Source organism: Oryctolagus cuniculus, chromosome X, assembly GCF_051225735.1.
Source record: "Oryctolagus cuniculus isolate XC-2025 breed Fujian yellow rabbit chromosome X, ASM5122573v1, whole genome shotgun sequence".
Taxonomy (NCBI): Eukaryota; Metazoa; Chordata; class Mammalia; order Lagomorpha; family Leporidae; genus Oryctolagus; species Oryctolagus cuniculus.
The window spans coordinates 21,113,320-21,129,287 of record NC_142888.1 but is presented as its reverse complement, the minus strand read 5'-3'; the positions used below and the strand labels follow the sequence as shown (position 1 = coordinate 21,129,287).

At 36.8% G+C, this 15,968-nt stretch overlaps 1 pseudogene; it reads left to right on the top strand.

Moving 5' to 3' along the window:
• Window positions 1–15,293: 15,293 nt before the first annotated feature.
• Window positions 15,294–15,750, top strand: LOC100358295 (large ribosomal subunit protein uL24 pseudogene; annotated as a pseudogene).
• The last annotated feature ends 218 nt before the right edge of the window (window positions 15,751–15,968 follow it).

The window sequence follows — 15,968 nt, the reverse complement described above, 5'->3', positions numbered from 1 at the left end:
TCATGTGTTTACACATGACAGTTTTATCTTTATTCACTTAAACAAAGAAAGAAAGCAAAAGCAAAAGTAGCAGGAAAACTGCATTATAAAGATTCTCAGTGAAATGTGTTTACTCTTCAGAGAGATGTTCACACCGTTATGTTTATCCTGAGAAAGCATCCTCTGAAATGTTGCAGCTGTGCAACCTAATGAAAATCCAGAGCATCTGTACCGTGACAGACATTTATTGCTGAGGCCCTGCTGACGGCCCACTGGTAGGCATGGAAAATGTTCACCACCGTCTTCAAGAACATTCTTCAAACATTCCAGAATCATGATGATTGGCCCCATGGAAAGACACATTTATCAAGGCATTGCAGCAGATTGTGGATTTTTTTCTGCAGTTGATGTGAAATAGAATAGTGACATTCATCTAGAGTCAGAGGTCATGTTTGTCTAGGAAAGAAATATGCATAACAAAAATCTACTGCTTACACTGAGCTAAGAAATCTGAGTGGTCTATTGTAGCAGCAAACTAATAAAAGTGAAAACTGAGAAAATAAACTTTCCCAGGGATGAAAGCACTCATGAATTCTCTCCATACATTAGATGCTTGGTGAAGGAAAGGGTAAGAAACTTTATATATATTGATTAAAATGCCTCATGCTCTGTGTTACAGGTTTTATCTTAGGTGATCACATTTTAATCACCATGATAGCTCAATAAATAATTATAATAATATCAATAACATTATTAGTAGTAAACAATTGCTGAGCACTTGCTATGTGCCAGATATTAGGAGTTATACATCTATGAGGAATTTTCAAAAGTTCATGGAAATGCATATTATAAAAAACTACATATATTTCAAAGTTTTCTTGCAACAAAGCCAACTTATCTTTTAATACATTTTTCCATGAACTTTTTGAAGTTCCCTTGCATTGATTCAGGAATAAATTTTCTCAATAAAGCTGAGTGGTAGGATATTTTAGAATCAAGGAGGTTGTGACACAAAGAACATGTAACATCCCCAAAAGCCAGAAAATCAAAGAGACTCAATACATTCAATACAAAAAAAAAAAAAAAAAAAAAAAACTAGTGAAAGTTTCAGTAAGAAGTGGGGTTTGAGAATGAAATCAGGTAGATGACCACCTGCAAATGTGTGAAGAGCTGTCATCCACGGGAAGAATGAGATTCAAGGGAGTGTTCTTGAGAAGGCTATTGAAGCACTCTGTGACAATTTCCTCATCTGTACAAATGAAACAAATCCTGATATGTGGTACACAGATAATGTCTGCCACATGGTAAGATCAATACAATGTATCACTCAGCAAATATGCCAAGGTCCTTCTAACAATAGGTTTATATTTAGCTAGCACATTTTCAAAGTGCGAAGTTGTAGTATACCCTGACTGGCTTACATGCAAAAACTAGATACCTGTTTACTACTTTTGTCTTTTAACTTGTATGTGGATTTTATTATTGACAGTTCTGTAAGAATTTTATATCTAAGGAAAGAACAGAGATCACTGGGTGAGTATATTTAGGAAATTCTGGCTCATGAATTCTGTTTCCATGAGACAGAATTCTAAAAATTTACTTCATCTTGTGGTGGTTGTATTGGATATAAGGGTCTTTCTAAAAATTGAAGGAATGATGCCTAACTTCTTACTTACTCATTCTGTAGTTTTCCTACTGAAGTGATTCATTTGCAGAAGAACCTTTTTGTGGATTTGTCCTTTTCTTACATTTGTCTGTTGTGACATATTTTCCCTAAAATACAGCTGCCAGTTTGATCTACATGCTGCGTCAGCTGGAGGAGTATGAAATGCCTCGCTCACGATTCAGCTGGTCCAATGGAGTGGCTTTGATTTTCTTTTCCCAGCTGTTGTGTGAATTGGCTGCTCCTTCAGTGTGTTAGAACTAGTTTATGTTTCATCGAATTTAATAGCTTTAGAATTACTAGAAATAGCAGTTATGAGAGACATGAAGACGACAGCACCTCTTCTTCTTGAAGTTTAAGAGACACAAAATGCATTTCATCCCCTACTTTAACAGGTGAAGGCGAATATTACACAACATCCATGATTACAAAACTGTGATCAAGTTTTTTGGAATGTTCTAGAAATCTCCCTTCTTTAATTTCTCTCCATTTTAATTTTGGTTGCTTCATTTCCTTTATTTTAATGTTTTGATATCTGCGATGGAAATAACCCTTTACCACCTCAATTTCACACAAAATAAAAGACTAGATATATATACAACACTTATTTTCTGAATTAAATATGGTCTTTGCTATGGAAAACAGAGTAAGAAAAAACAGAGACTAGAGAAATATAGATATAGAATTTGTCATAAATGCTAGGTTCTGCCTCTCACCAATTTAAACCCACCCAAGCCATTTGATCTTCTTTCTAATCTCTCCTAATTCAGCAAATTCAAATGAATGTAATTTAATGGATCCTATATATTTTTTACCAGGGATAAAGACTTTCATCTTCTAGGGAGAGTCTAAGAGCTCTAAATGTAAATAGCCTGTGAAAAATGTAATACATGTAATTAAACTCACAGTAAATATATGTACCTGAAATATCCACTGTTTTAGGAGGGAAGATAATGTACTAGATCACTGAATAGTTGAAAATGATGACAGCTCTGTAGACAAACTAAAGACAAAACTTTCTCCCAATTCTTACTAGAAATTTCCCTGTGCTTAGCCAAATATAATAGAATTTTGATTCCAATTTAGCCTTCAGGTTATCAGTGAGGGCATCCTTCTTGTGTTAATCCTTGTTCTCTGAGTTGGCCCTATTTATTCTTCCCTCAAACATCCTAGTGAATCTGTCTTCCTGTATTCTTTCCCTCATACTTAAACTTGAATCCCTGAAAATGTCTAAACTAATATAGATATAAAAAGTCATCATACTTACTAATAATCAGTCATAATATTGTGAAAGTAGTAAAAAGAAAGTCTTAATTCCTTGATATTGTCTTTTCCTTACCAACTAAATCTCCACAAGGACTTGAAGGATTTGCACCATACTCCCAGGCACTAAATCTCTTCTTCACCTTGTATTTTTCAATGCACTTACTAAGAGTCTATTTGTTTCTGCCATCTTGACTTGATGCAAACAAATACAAAGAGAAGCAGTCATCATTTGGGTGCTTACAACCCTAGGTGGATAGCACTGTCAACTTCTTCCAAGGTAATTTTAACTGTATCTTTTATGACAAGGATTCTCTCCCTTTCTCTCATCTCTATAGTTTTGTTGATTTTATACTCAAAGTATCCATTTGAACAAGATCTGCGTAAGCTGGTTCTTTTAATGGTGCCAGGTGGCATGGCTGAGTGTTTGACCCACCTTTCATTTAAAAAAAGTTTTCTTTGCAGTGAGCCAGCAAGCCTTCTATTCCAGACTCAAACAAAGAGCTGAACAGACACAGGACACATGGCCTGTCTGTAGCCATCTGGTTCAAGCGACTTTCAACTACACCCAAATCTGTTCCCACCTGTGAATTCACCCTGTGAAAATAAGCAAGAGTCAAAAGGGCAGCCAGAGTTTCCCTGAGTCATTGCTCAGTTTAGGTTTCACATCTGACAGGAAGGATATATTAAGTCAGCTAACATCCCTCTCATGGCAAATACAAAGTTGGTTAAGTAATTGTAAGAACCAGAAAATACTTTGTATAAAAATGGCTTTATTCATACTGCGCAGTTTGGGGACTGATAGTCTAGTTTAGTCCTGCACTATTAGAAGAAATAGAAAACACAGTGGACTTTCATTCTGAGATATAGTTGTCATTTCAGTGAAATAATATGCCCTACAAGAAGACACAATTAGATGTGACTGCCTTCTCTTTAGAAATTTTCATGTCTTGTCTGTACTGTATTAAATTCTCTCTATGTGCTAACAAGAGACCAGTAGCAGAATGGTAAAGTTCTGATGCTACCACCTAAACTCACAGGTACAAAGTGTGATGGTGGATGGAGGTTCCAACCTTTTCAGTACAATTTGAACAATTTTTGCATTTGCTTTTCCATGTCATCATATTTATTTTCTCTCTCATGTTAATTCATATATTTTGAACATATTTATTTTATGGCCTCAAGAATAGGATCATTGTTCTTTCATCATTCAGAGTTGCCAAGATATTTATATGATTCTATGCATTGTTTTGCATTTAATCAGTTTTAAAACTTCAGAGCTTTGAGCTAAATTTTAGATTACCAAGACTAAGAATGCAAAATTACTCATATTTTAGGGGAATTTTAAAAAATTTCATCTCTTAAACTGGCAACTGAAAATAACAGTGAATAAACAAAACACACAATCTTTTATACCCAGGGTTGACAAGTTTCAGGATAATGAGATCTTCAATGTGGCTGTACAATATGAATCTTCTCCTGGTTCAATTTTATATAAATTTGCTTATTTTATGACCTTTACTAGAATTTGTCATTGTTTTTAAATAGTCTCCTTGCTGATATGCTTGTCTCCTTAGAGTCAATTCTCAAAATAGCAGCCAACATAATTCCTGTAAAACAAGTCAGATCATGTCACTCCTCTACCTAAACCCACCCCTCAATGACTTTCTGCTTGATTCAGTAAGAGGTTTGGCAGAGTAGAATAGATTGTACATTCAAAATATTCAGTTTTAAAGAGTCTGATGAAGAGACTACATTTAGAAGTTATGGGATTAAGGAAAATGATAAGGAACAGTGAAACAATTAGGAACTAGGGGGAGGGAAGCTGTGGCCATACATGACTAAGACAGAAGTTCTTATTTCTCTTCTCTCCTGCTAGTACATCCTTCTAAGTGGCTAGACCCGAGTGGAAGTCACAGGGCAAGAGCTCCAGGGTGGTGCAGTCTATAGATTTCACTTCCTAAGGCCCACTGAAAGAAGATAGGAAAAAGGTGAAAAGGATATTTTCAAGGACAAACAAAGCATACCTTCTTCATGAAGCTGAAGGCTACAGCTCTTTCTATAACATACAAAGCCTTATACACACATCCTTCTTTCACTCTCTAACCTTTGCCTTTTTATCTACTAGTCTTTCTGCCAAACCAGTCTTCTTGCAGTTCCTGTAGCATGCACAAGGCATGCTCCCTCCTTATGGACTTTAAATAGGACTTCTATTATCTTTATTGCTTTTGCCTCATGTGTGTATCCCTGTGACTTACTCATTTAGTTTAGGGGTCTGTTCAACTGTCACTTTTTTCCTTGACCACTCTTTTTAATTTTAAAACTAATTTTAATTGACCAATAAAAATTATGTACTATATTTATAATATACAATATGATGTTTGGAAATATGCACATGATGCAGAATGGGTAAATCAAGCTAACTAATATGTGCATTGCTTTATATATCTTTAATTTTAGAATTAATTTTAAATATTTTTCATGCTTATTTCATATGTAAATATTAGGTATACACATGTACACTGTTTTTTGAAAGAAAGGATATTAATACTGATAATTTAGGATTCATAGCAAGGATCTTAAGTGAGGAAAGATATATTATTATGTAGAGGTGTAATTCAGTGGAAACAACATTTATAAGTATCTATATACTACAGAACTTGGAGCTAGCCTCTTCCTACACTCTATTTCCCTTCCCTGTCTAATTGTTCTCTCTGGAACTAACCTCCATCAAATATGCCTTAACGTGTTATTTTTAGGAGATCATGTAATTGTGTATGTGAAGTATCTTAGAAGACTTAGAATATGACATTCAATAAATGAAAACTCTCCTCCATATTGTATCTTCTGTTTGACTGTTCATTACTCTCACCCTCATAGTCTAATGATTTATTCTCTTATTCCTAAATACACGCTGACCTGATACAATTCTGCATCTCTGGGGTCTGAATCCTCCAGTAAACTCCCCAAGGCTACAGGCGGCCCATCTCGGGTATTAGGGAAAACATCACTTCACTTGTTACATTGCACATGACTAGTAGAGTCTAAGGACAGCAGATAAAACATTTTAGATGTTTAGACTTGATGAAGGAAAGGCAGATCAACTGGTCACAGATTTAGTACCTATAGTGAAATATGAAATAAATAAACTTTCGTGTCAAAAGAAAAGTTCAATGTACCTGCCTGTCATCAAATCATTTATCATAGAACTTTATGTGGCAAAATTTTCAGGTTAGATCATTGCAGGTGTGATGTTGGAAGTGTCCTGTATTTTCCATTTGCTGGTTATTTCAGAGTGTAAGAGATGACAGGATATTTTATTTACTTTAATGCAGTCAAGTGTCAAGGTTAAAAGGCTTTAATGAGGTACTTTCTTACACCAAGTTCTTTGGGGAAACTCAAGAACTCTGAAAAATCCTCCTTTTTGAACCTCAAGTGGCTCACAGGATTTTACTTTCTTACTGACAAGAAAGCTGGACACAATGAACTCAACGATTTAAGTTTAGAAGAATATTCAGGAATAAAACAGATCATTGCTTATTTATTCAAAGAAATGCAGGTATGCAGATGCAAATTGGACATGTGGATGGAACAAACAACATCTGGAGACTCCATTTATTTCCCATTACCAAACTGCCTTGAGCTCAAAGAAATCAAATATTCTGAAGAATCTTATAACTATTTTGTGGGAATTATGTTAGAATTTTAGAAGATATTCAAAGATATTTAAGTATGAGTTATGTTGTGTCTGTGCCTATCTTTGAATTTAAATCTCTGGCTATGTCAAAGTTAGCAAACATCATCCCCATTAACATAGAATAATTTATGGAGGATCTGCATGAACTAGAAGCAAATTCAACTGACCCAAAAGCATCCTTAGAAGTTTGGTATTGAGGGGCCAGCGCTGTGACACTGTGGGTGAAGCTGCTGCGTGCAGTGCCGGTATCCCATATGGGTGCTGGTTCGAGTCCCAGCTGCTCCACTTCCGATCCAGTTCTCTGATATGGTCTGGGAGAGCAGTGAAAGATGGCCCAAGTGCTTGGGCCCCTGCACCCACGTAGGAGATCTGGGAGAAGCTCCTGGCTTATGGCTTTGGATCAGTGCAGCTCTGGCCGTTGCAGCCATTTGGGGCCTGAACCACCGAATGGAAGAACTCTCTCTCTCTCTCTCTCTCTCTGCCTATGCCTTTCTCTAACTCTTCCTTTCAAATAAAGAAACAAATATTAAAAAAAGAAGTATGGAATTGAGTAGACAAATCTCAGGATTAACCACAAATTGCTGATGATTTAATTTAACTATGGAAATATTTCTTTTTTTTTATATATATTTTTTTTCATGTTTAATGCTTTATTCTTTTTTTTTTATTTAATGAATATAAGTTTCCAAAGTACGAATAATGGATTACAATGGCTTCCCCCCCATACCGTCCCTCCCACCCACAACCCTCCCCTTTCCCACTCCCTCTCCCCTTCCATTCACATCAAGATTCATTTTCGATTATCTTAATATACAGAAGATCAGCTTAGTATACATTAAGTAAGGATTTCAACAGTTTGCTCCCACACAGAAACATAAAGTGAAAAATAATAGATGATTTTTTTTTTAATGATGATGAAATCAGATCAGACCTATTGTCATGTTTAATCCCAGTGAGAGTCAAGTTGGGAGTTGATAGTTTTTTCTTTCTTTTTTTTTTTTTTTACAGAGGATCAGTTTAGTATGCATTAAGTAAAGATTTCAACAGTTTGCACCCCCATAGAAACACAAAGTGAAATATACTGTTTGAGTACTCGTTATAGCATTAAATTTCAATGCACAGCACATTAAGGACAGAGATCCTACATGAGGAGTAAGTGCACAGTGACTCCTGTTGTTGACTTTACCAATTGACACTCCTGTCTATGGCATCAGTAATCTCCCTATGCTCCAGTCATGAGTTTCCAAGGCTATGGAAGCCCTCTGAGTTCTCCGATTCTTATCTTGTTTAGACAAGGTCATAGTCAAAGTGGAGGTTCTCTCCTCCCTTCAGAGAAAGGTACCTCCTTCTTTGAAGACCTGTTCTTTCCACTGAGATCTCACTCACAGAGATCTTTTGCCAGAGTGTCTTGGCTTTCCATGCCTGAAATACTCTCATGGGCTTTTCAGCCAGATCCGAATGCCTTTAGGGCTTATTCTGAGGCCAGAGTGCTATTTAGGACATCTGCCATTCTATGAGTCTGCTGAGTATCTCACTTCCCATGTTGGATCACTCTCCCCTTTATTTATTCTATCGGTTAGTGTTAGCAGGTACTAGACTTGCTTATGTGCTCCCTTTGACTCTTAGTCCTTTCATTATGATCAATTGTGAACTGAAATTGATCACTTGGACTAGTGAGATGGCATTGGTACATGCCACCTTGATGGGATTAAATTGGAGTACCCTGGTATGTTTCTAACTCTACCATTTGGGGCAAGTCAATAATTTCACTTTGTGTCATGAAAATATTGAAAGGAAAGTTGAAAATCTTCTCCACTGATATTGAGAATTGATAAAAGACATAAGTAAATGGACCCCATTATTCTCAATAATGGTTTTATTGTATTTTAAATTAGTTTTCTTTGAATTAATAAAAAAATGTTCAATCTACCTGTAGGTACACATTATGCACTTTAGTATAAAATGCTTATGAAAATTATGGGGGGTGTCAGTTGTTATGGCACAGCAGGTTAAACCGCTGCTTGGGATGCCCACGTCCCATGTTGGAGTGCTGATTTGTGGAGTCCTGACACCTTTGCTTTTGATCCTACTTCCTGCTGATGCATTCTTTGGGAAAGCAGAAGATGAATGAAGTTCTGGGGTCCCTGCAATCTATATGGGAGACCTGGAAGGAGTTCCTGGTTCTTGGCTTCAGCCTGGCCTAGTCCTGGCTGTTGTGGGCATTTGTGGAGTAACCAGTGGATGGAAGATCTCTCTCTCTATATAGATCTATTTCTTACTCTCTGCGTCTTTCAAGTAGACGAAAACAAACAAATGAATAAACATTAAAACATTTTGATAGTACCCACAGAATGCCATTATTTCTATTTTAGTTACTGGCTTGCCATACATAATGCTCCAGATATTTTCACCTGTATTATCTCTTTAATCTCCACAACAGAATTTAGAGATGGATGAAATAGTGTAGTTTTTCAAATGATGTTGGTGAGGCTGAGAGGGTTGAATGGATGGTCAAAGTGATACAATAATCATAGACATATGATCTGTCAATTCATATCCACATATGTGCTTCTTTTCCCCATTTGGAATTGTTGGATGGATGAATCTAAAGAAGTGGTGTTTTGTCATGTGTTGGTGTTTTAAGCAAATTAACAGCTACCAGAGGATATCCATATCTTAAATCCCAAGAACTTGTGACTATGTTACCTTACATGGCAAAAGGGACTTTGCAGATGTAATTAAATTAAGGATCCTGAGCTGGGATGACTACACTATCTGAATGAGCCCACTGTAATCAACAGGGTCATTATAAATGGAAGAGGGAGGTAGGAGAGTCAGAATCAGAAAATAAGATATGATGAAAAAACTAGAGGTCAGAGTAATGGGACTACTGGAAGGGTGCCATAAAACAAACAATGCAGGCAGCCTCTAGAAGCTAGAAAAGTCAAGGAGATGAATTCTCCCCTAGAGCACCAAGAAGGAATGCAGCCTAGCTATCACCTTGATTTTAGCCTACTGAAAACCATTTTGAATTGCTGACCTTCAGAACTGTCTGATTACAATTTTGTGTTGTTTGAAGTCACTGAGTTTATGTTACAGTATTGAAATGCAATAAATATCAGTGGTAAGATGGGTTAGCTGTATAACATAATAACTACTATGAAAATTCTCCCAATACTAAGGCTAAAGTAAAAATATGTGGTTTATAAAATTTTCATTGATATCACCCACATTTTCTGATTTCTTATATCCATGATTATTATTCTTCTGTTTTTTCATGACTCATAAATAGAAGATCTCAGCTAATTGTATTGTAAATTCTATAAGTGCTAAATAAGGGGGTTTGTGAACTTAAATATAAGGTGGCTAGACTAAACCTAAACTTAATGTTAGCCTTTCTTCCACTAAACTCTTATAGTCACAGTGGCTGATTGTTTTCTCTCTAACTCACCTTTGATTAGCCACCTATGAGCCTTTGAACATGAGGGTCTCACCATTGGCAATGCCTTTCACATCCTCTTAAGTGTATTCTATTAAGTTTTCAAGGACCCTGTGTCCAATTTGAATATTAACGTTTTCATTGTATCTCCCCTGGGTACCAGAACACTTGTTTGTGAACTCCTGTGTTTATGATTTAATGACTACATGCCAGATGATATGTTAAATACTTTCTGTCAATAAAATGTCTACTTGCTAGTAGATAATTTTTTATTTTCCTATATTATGTCCCTTCTTCCTCAATAAGTCTACCCTTCTACCTCAATAAGTCAAGGAATCTTGAGGAGACTGAAGAGTGGGCACTTATATAACACCACACTAAAAGTGGTTCTTGCTTCTCACTTTGTGACCCTCTAAACTTCATTTTTCTCAACTGTCAAAATGAGGACCTTACATTTAAGTCCCCCAAGAGTAAATGTGAAAAGTTATTGATGTGGTATAGGTGGAATTTCTTGGGGCATGAATTAGTCACTACATAAGTATTTGATTTTTACATCCTCCTGTTCATAAGAAATAATTACTGAGCTTTTGATGATTTGCAATTATGTCTTTCATCATTATTCTTAGGCCTCACCCAGATTTTTCAAAGAACATAGACCACAATCATTCATAAAGCCATTTCAGACACTGTCAAATAAAACAAAAACAAAACAAAAGAATGACCACAATCCTGCAGGAGGAGACATACCTGGAGAAAAACTTGGAGGCTAATTTTGAACTGACCTTGGGAGGCATTTGTGCTGTACCTTGTTTTGGCTCCTCCTGATGTAGCAGTTCAATAATTTTACAGCTCTGGTTCCAAAGAACAGACAGGGGACACAGAGGACATCACATTTGATTCTCCAGTTTCTAGTTTGGCACATGTCATGGAATATTTTGAAAGAACTTCCTAGCCTTGAGATTAATTCTACTTCCAAATAGTCTTTAAATCCACTGTATTTTACTCCCACACTCTCTTTTAATTCATTTCTCTTGATTCCATATTCTTTTTTTGAAGGTGCCCGAATTGGAGCATGATTGTAGCCAATCAAATTTCAAGCCAATCTATCAATAGCAATAGCTCTGTTGTGTCTCCAGGACCCACCTACACTATTCATGAAATAAAACAGCTTCTTTGGGAACAAGTGGAATGTTTCAAAATAATTTATTCATCTCTTTTATCCTCTTAGAAATTTAAATTTGCCTTTAAAGTCAGACATGATGCTTATCAATTTGCCAATCTTGGAATTTGCACAGCCTGTGAAGACTGCTAGGAATAGCATTTCTGATCTGAATTATTACTGAAAAACTTTTGTGGGTTTTAAAAATCAGAAAACTTTTATTAAATTGGCTGCAAAAAGGTAATAAACATGTGTTCTTTCAGCAATATGCTTAACCTCTTTTCTCATATCATTTGGTTAGAGATTATAGATCTGTTCTCCACTGGGCTAATTACCAACATTTAGCTTATATAATTAAAGGCATTGACTTTATTTTCCCCACTTAGAAATGCTCAATATGAAGTGCAAATATAGTTTTTTCCAGTGTTAGTACATAACCTATTTGTCCTATCAGTCCTGCTTGTCCTCTAGCATTGCTGATGACACTAGACATTCCTGAAAAGGCTATTCATAGGGATTAATTGATTGGTGACATAATTAAAACATTAAATTCCAGCACAAATGTGAGGAATAGACAGCCAAACTTTAATAATGAGCTTTCAGATAGATGGAAGAAAATGCTCTCATGTGTATTGTACTTTTCATTTAGCATAAATAAATGCTATTGACAAAAGGCACTGATGATTGCTCAAAGAATAACTGGAACACACAGCTTAATTATAATGCATCTAAATTGAAAATATTAATAAAATAACGGTAAAATAAAGCATTATGTTAATGTCAATTGTTTAATCCATCAGTTTTTTTTTCTGAGACTTCTATAAATTACTATTAAAATATTTTTGATAGATGAAAAATGTTTTTAAGAAGTAGAGGGGAAAATTCAAATTGATACAAAATATTTTATCCTCTGTTGAGCCAGTATACATTTGATCTCCATACTTGAATGGTGCGTAGACCCAAAGGGCTCTCCGCATATAATGAACTACAATGTAGTTTGATGGGAAAGCAGGTTAGAATCAAATACTGTTGTAGCTAAGCAACTGAGGCCCAGCCAATCAGAGTAGCCAACCTCTTGGCCTTTACAGGGTAAAACCTGCCAAATTATTCACAAATTAAGCAAATGCTGAACTGCACCAATCAGGAAATATCTGTATGTTTGTTCCCCTCTTTCTAGTTATAAAAACTAGAACAACATGATAACTGAATCACCTTCAGTTTGGAACACTGCTTGGTTCTAGAACCTTTTCCTTTCCCAAGTAAACTTTGCTAAATTAAATTTGTCTCAGTTTTTTTTTTTTTTAAACACCTACTCATATCAAATTTAGGTACCATTACCCATCTTTGATAAACCACAATAGCCACATAATTGACTGTTTCACTTTCTTGATGTACATATGTTGAGTGAAATACATCTGCTTATACATTTCAAATAGTCTGCACTTGCCCACATAGAGCCACATTACACACCCCCACACAGTTTTCAATGAAGGCTTCTACAAGCTGGATAGAGAAGATCCATGACTAAAATTCAGAATTATAGAAAGTGTTAATCAATATTTTCTCAACAGTTTAAGTCCATTTTATTTTTTCCCTTTAACTTTTGGCTTCAAATGTATTTTATAACTTTTGGCTTCAAATGTGTTTTGTCTGACAGCTTGCACCAGTGTAGCCTACAACATACTGAGCTTTGAGTTACAAAACACAAATACCCAAATCTCACTGCTTCTTATTGGTGCTTAATAGTCTTATATGGTAGAGGCTGTTAACTGTGCTCAGGTGGAAAAAATGCTCTGTGTTAGGAGCTCTTAATCTTCTTACATCATTCTTCTGCTCAGAGTCAGAGCACAAGCTCCAGTGTGAAGCAAATGTGATTCCACTGGATACACAGTGAGTGAACTTGACCATAGCACCAATGGGAAGACTTCTGTGGTTAGCAGACAAGATTCAGCGCTTTCTGAGATCCATGATATTAATAATAGTAGTTTGTAATAACAGCATTTGCTGAATATCCATCAAATTCTGTTTTAAGCATTGCCTTGGGCTATGCTCCCCTGGAAACAGATTCTGAGCATGCAGTAGGCTTATCAAGGCTTCTTTCCTTACAGACTCCCATGAGAAGTGAGGGAAGCACCACTGGGCAACAACAGAAGCTCCAACCAATGCCATAGGGAACGTGGAAGCTGGATGGCTTTCCAGAGTTATCCTGAATTGAAGCAAGAGGAACAGACAAAATTGAAAATTATTTTGGCCTTGTACAGCCCCTGAGATGGGGGCATAACCTTGTTCAAATAGTTCCCCTCTGCAGAGGGCAACTCCATAGGGGACTCTCTTGTAAGTCATCAGCAGCTAATTCCACGCAGCTGTGAGAATGAGTGTGTCAGTTCTGAAGTGGGTATCTGGATGGTGCCCCACACCACTGACCATATACAAGAAGTCTTTAAAAAGTGCATGGAGGCCGGCGCCGCGGCTCAATAGGCTAATCCTCCGCCTAGCGCCGCCGGCACACGGGGTTCTAGTCCTGGTCGGGGCACCGGATTCTGTCCCGGTTGCCCCTCTTCCAGGCCAGCTCTCTGCTGTGGCCCGGGAGTGCAGTGGAGGATGGCCCAAGTGCTTGGGCCCTGCACCCCATGGGAGACCAGGAGAAGCACCTGGCTCCTGCCTTTGGATCAGCGCGGTGCGCCGGCCGCAGCGCACCAGCAACGGCAGCCATTAGAGGGTGAACCAACGGCAAAAAGGAAGACCTTTCTCTCTCTCTGTCTCTCTCTCTCACTGTCCACTTTGCCTGTAAAAAAAAAGTGCATGGAAAATGTAAATTGTGAAAAACAACTATTCGTGGATTTCAGAATTGTTTGCACCAAATAAATTTATGTTTTAATTCCATTTTCCCACCAGTTTTTGAAATATGTCTTATATGTATTATTTCATTTAACATTCATGGCCATCCTAGGAAGTAGACACTCATTATCCATACTTCATAGATGAAGAAACTGATATTTAATGATTAGTAAATAGGGAGCCTTTGGTCTTTAAGCCTTTGGTCCCACACTCTGAAGGGAATGTATAGCATTATACTACTCTCAATTAGTGTGTAATAAACTTACTTGAAAATGTATGTGGGAAAATAACAGATTATTTCAGCTTTACTGTTAGACAAACTGTCTAAATTTTTAAAGCAATTGAAATTCATTTATATAATAAAATTTACTTTAAGATAGCACAAACCATCATTTGTATTTCAAGTTCCCTGTCAACTGAAACTCCATGTTGATTTAAACCTTGATGGTGTGTATAGAGAAGTTCATTATGTAACATTTGTCAACATAAGTAAATGATTAATTTTTTCAAAATGAACACTTTTAAGTCACAAGAACTTGAGGGGTTTATGGGTGAGGTCTATATGATATTAAAGGTAAACTATTAATTTCAATATAATCTAAAATATTCCAGATGAATAGAGAAAGATTAAACTTTCCCCAATGTATTTTATGATGGTAACACAACTTTAATAGCAAACTTGACAACAAAAGTTAAAAATATAGTCTAATCTGGGGATGGCACTGTGACTTAGCAGGAAAGCTGCAGCCTGCAGTACTGGCATCCTATATGGGTGATGGTTCAAGTCCCGCCTGCTCCACTTCCAATCCAGCTCTCTGCTCTGGCCTGGGAAAGCAGTAGAAGATGGCTCCAGTCCTTGGGTCCCTGCACCTGCATGGGAGGCCTGGAGGAAGCTCCTGGCTCTTTGCCTTCGGTTTGACCCAGCTACGCCTGTTGCGGCCATCTGGGGGAGTGAATCAGTGGATGGAAGACATCTCTCTCTCTCTCTCTCTCTCTCTCTTTCTCTGCCTTTGCCTCTCTGTAATTCTGCTTTCAAAGTAAATCTTAAAAATATTTATGTAAAAGTATAGTCTAATCTTACTTATGGATAGAGATAAAGCATTCAAAATAAAATCATATTTAATGAAGTCAGAAGAATGGCACATTGTGTCCAAGCAGGTTTTTTTTTTTTCAGAGAATGCAAGCAAGGGCTAATGATCATAAATTATATCAAAATAGCCTTTTTGCAGCCATCTCCAGAGTGGCAGCAACCAAAATGAAGTTCAGTCCCTTTGTGACTTCTGACTGAAGCAAGAACCAAAAAAAGCATTTCAATGTCCCTTCCCACATTCACAGGAAGATTATGTCTCTCCATCTTCCCAAACAGCTGAGACAGAAGTACAAAGTGCGAACCATGCCTATCTGAAAGGGCGATGAAGTGCAAGTTATGTTAGGACACTGTAAATTTTAGCAAATTGGCATAGCCCAAGTTTACAGGAAGAAATACATCGTCTGCACTGAATGGATGCAGCAAGAAAAGGCTAATGGCACAAATGTCCATGTAGGCATTCACCCCAGCAACGCGGTTTTCACTAGGCTAAAACTGCACAAAGACCACAAAAAAGATCCTTGAACAGAAAGTCAAGTCTTGCCAAGTAGGAAAGAAGAGCAAATATAAGGAGAAACAATTGAGAACATGCAGGAATAAAGTAATCTTACATAACTTTCATTAAAAACTGCTAAAATGAAGAAAAAATATATCAACATAACCCACTGTAAAAAAAAGTAGGAAAGTTTCACCATCACATCAACAAATGCTGAAAAATCCTTTGCTAAAACGTATGGCTTCATTAATAAAGTACCAGGTAAAAAAATAAAAGGGAATTGCTTACAGCACACTTCCTACCAAAAACCAACAACAAATACATAGTAAATGAGAGTCACGGACTTC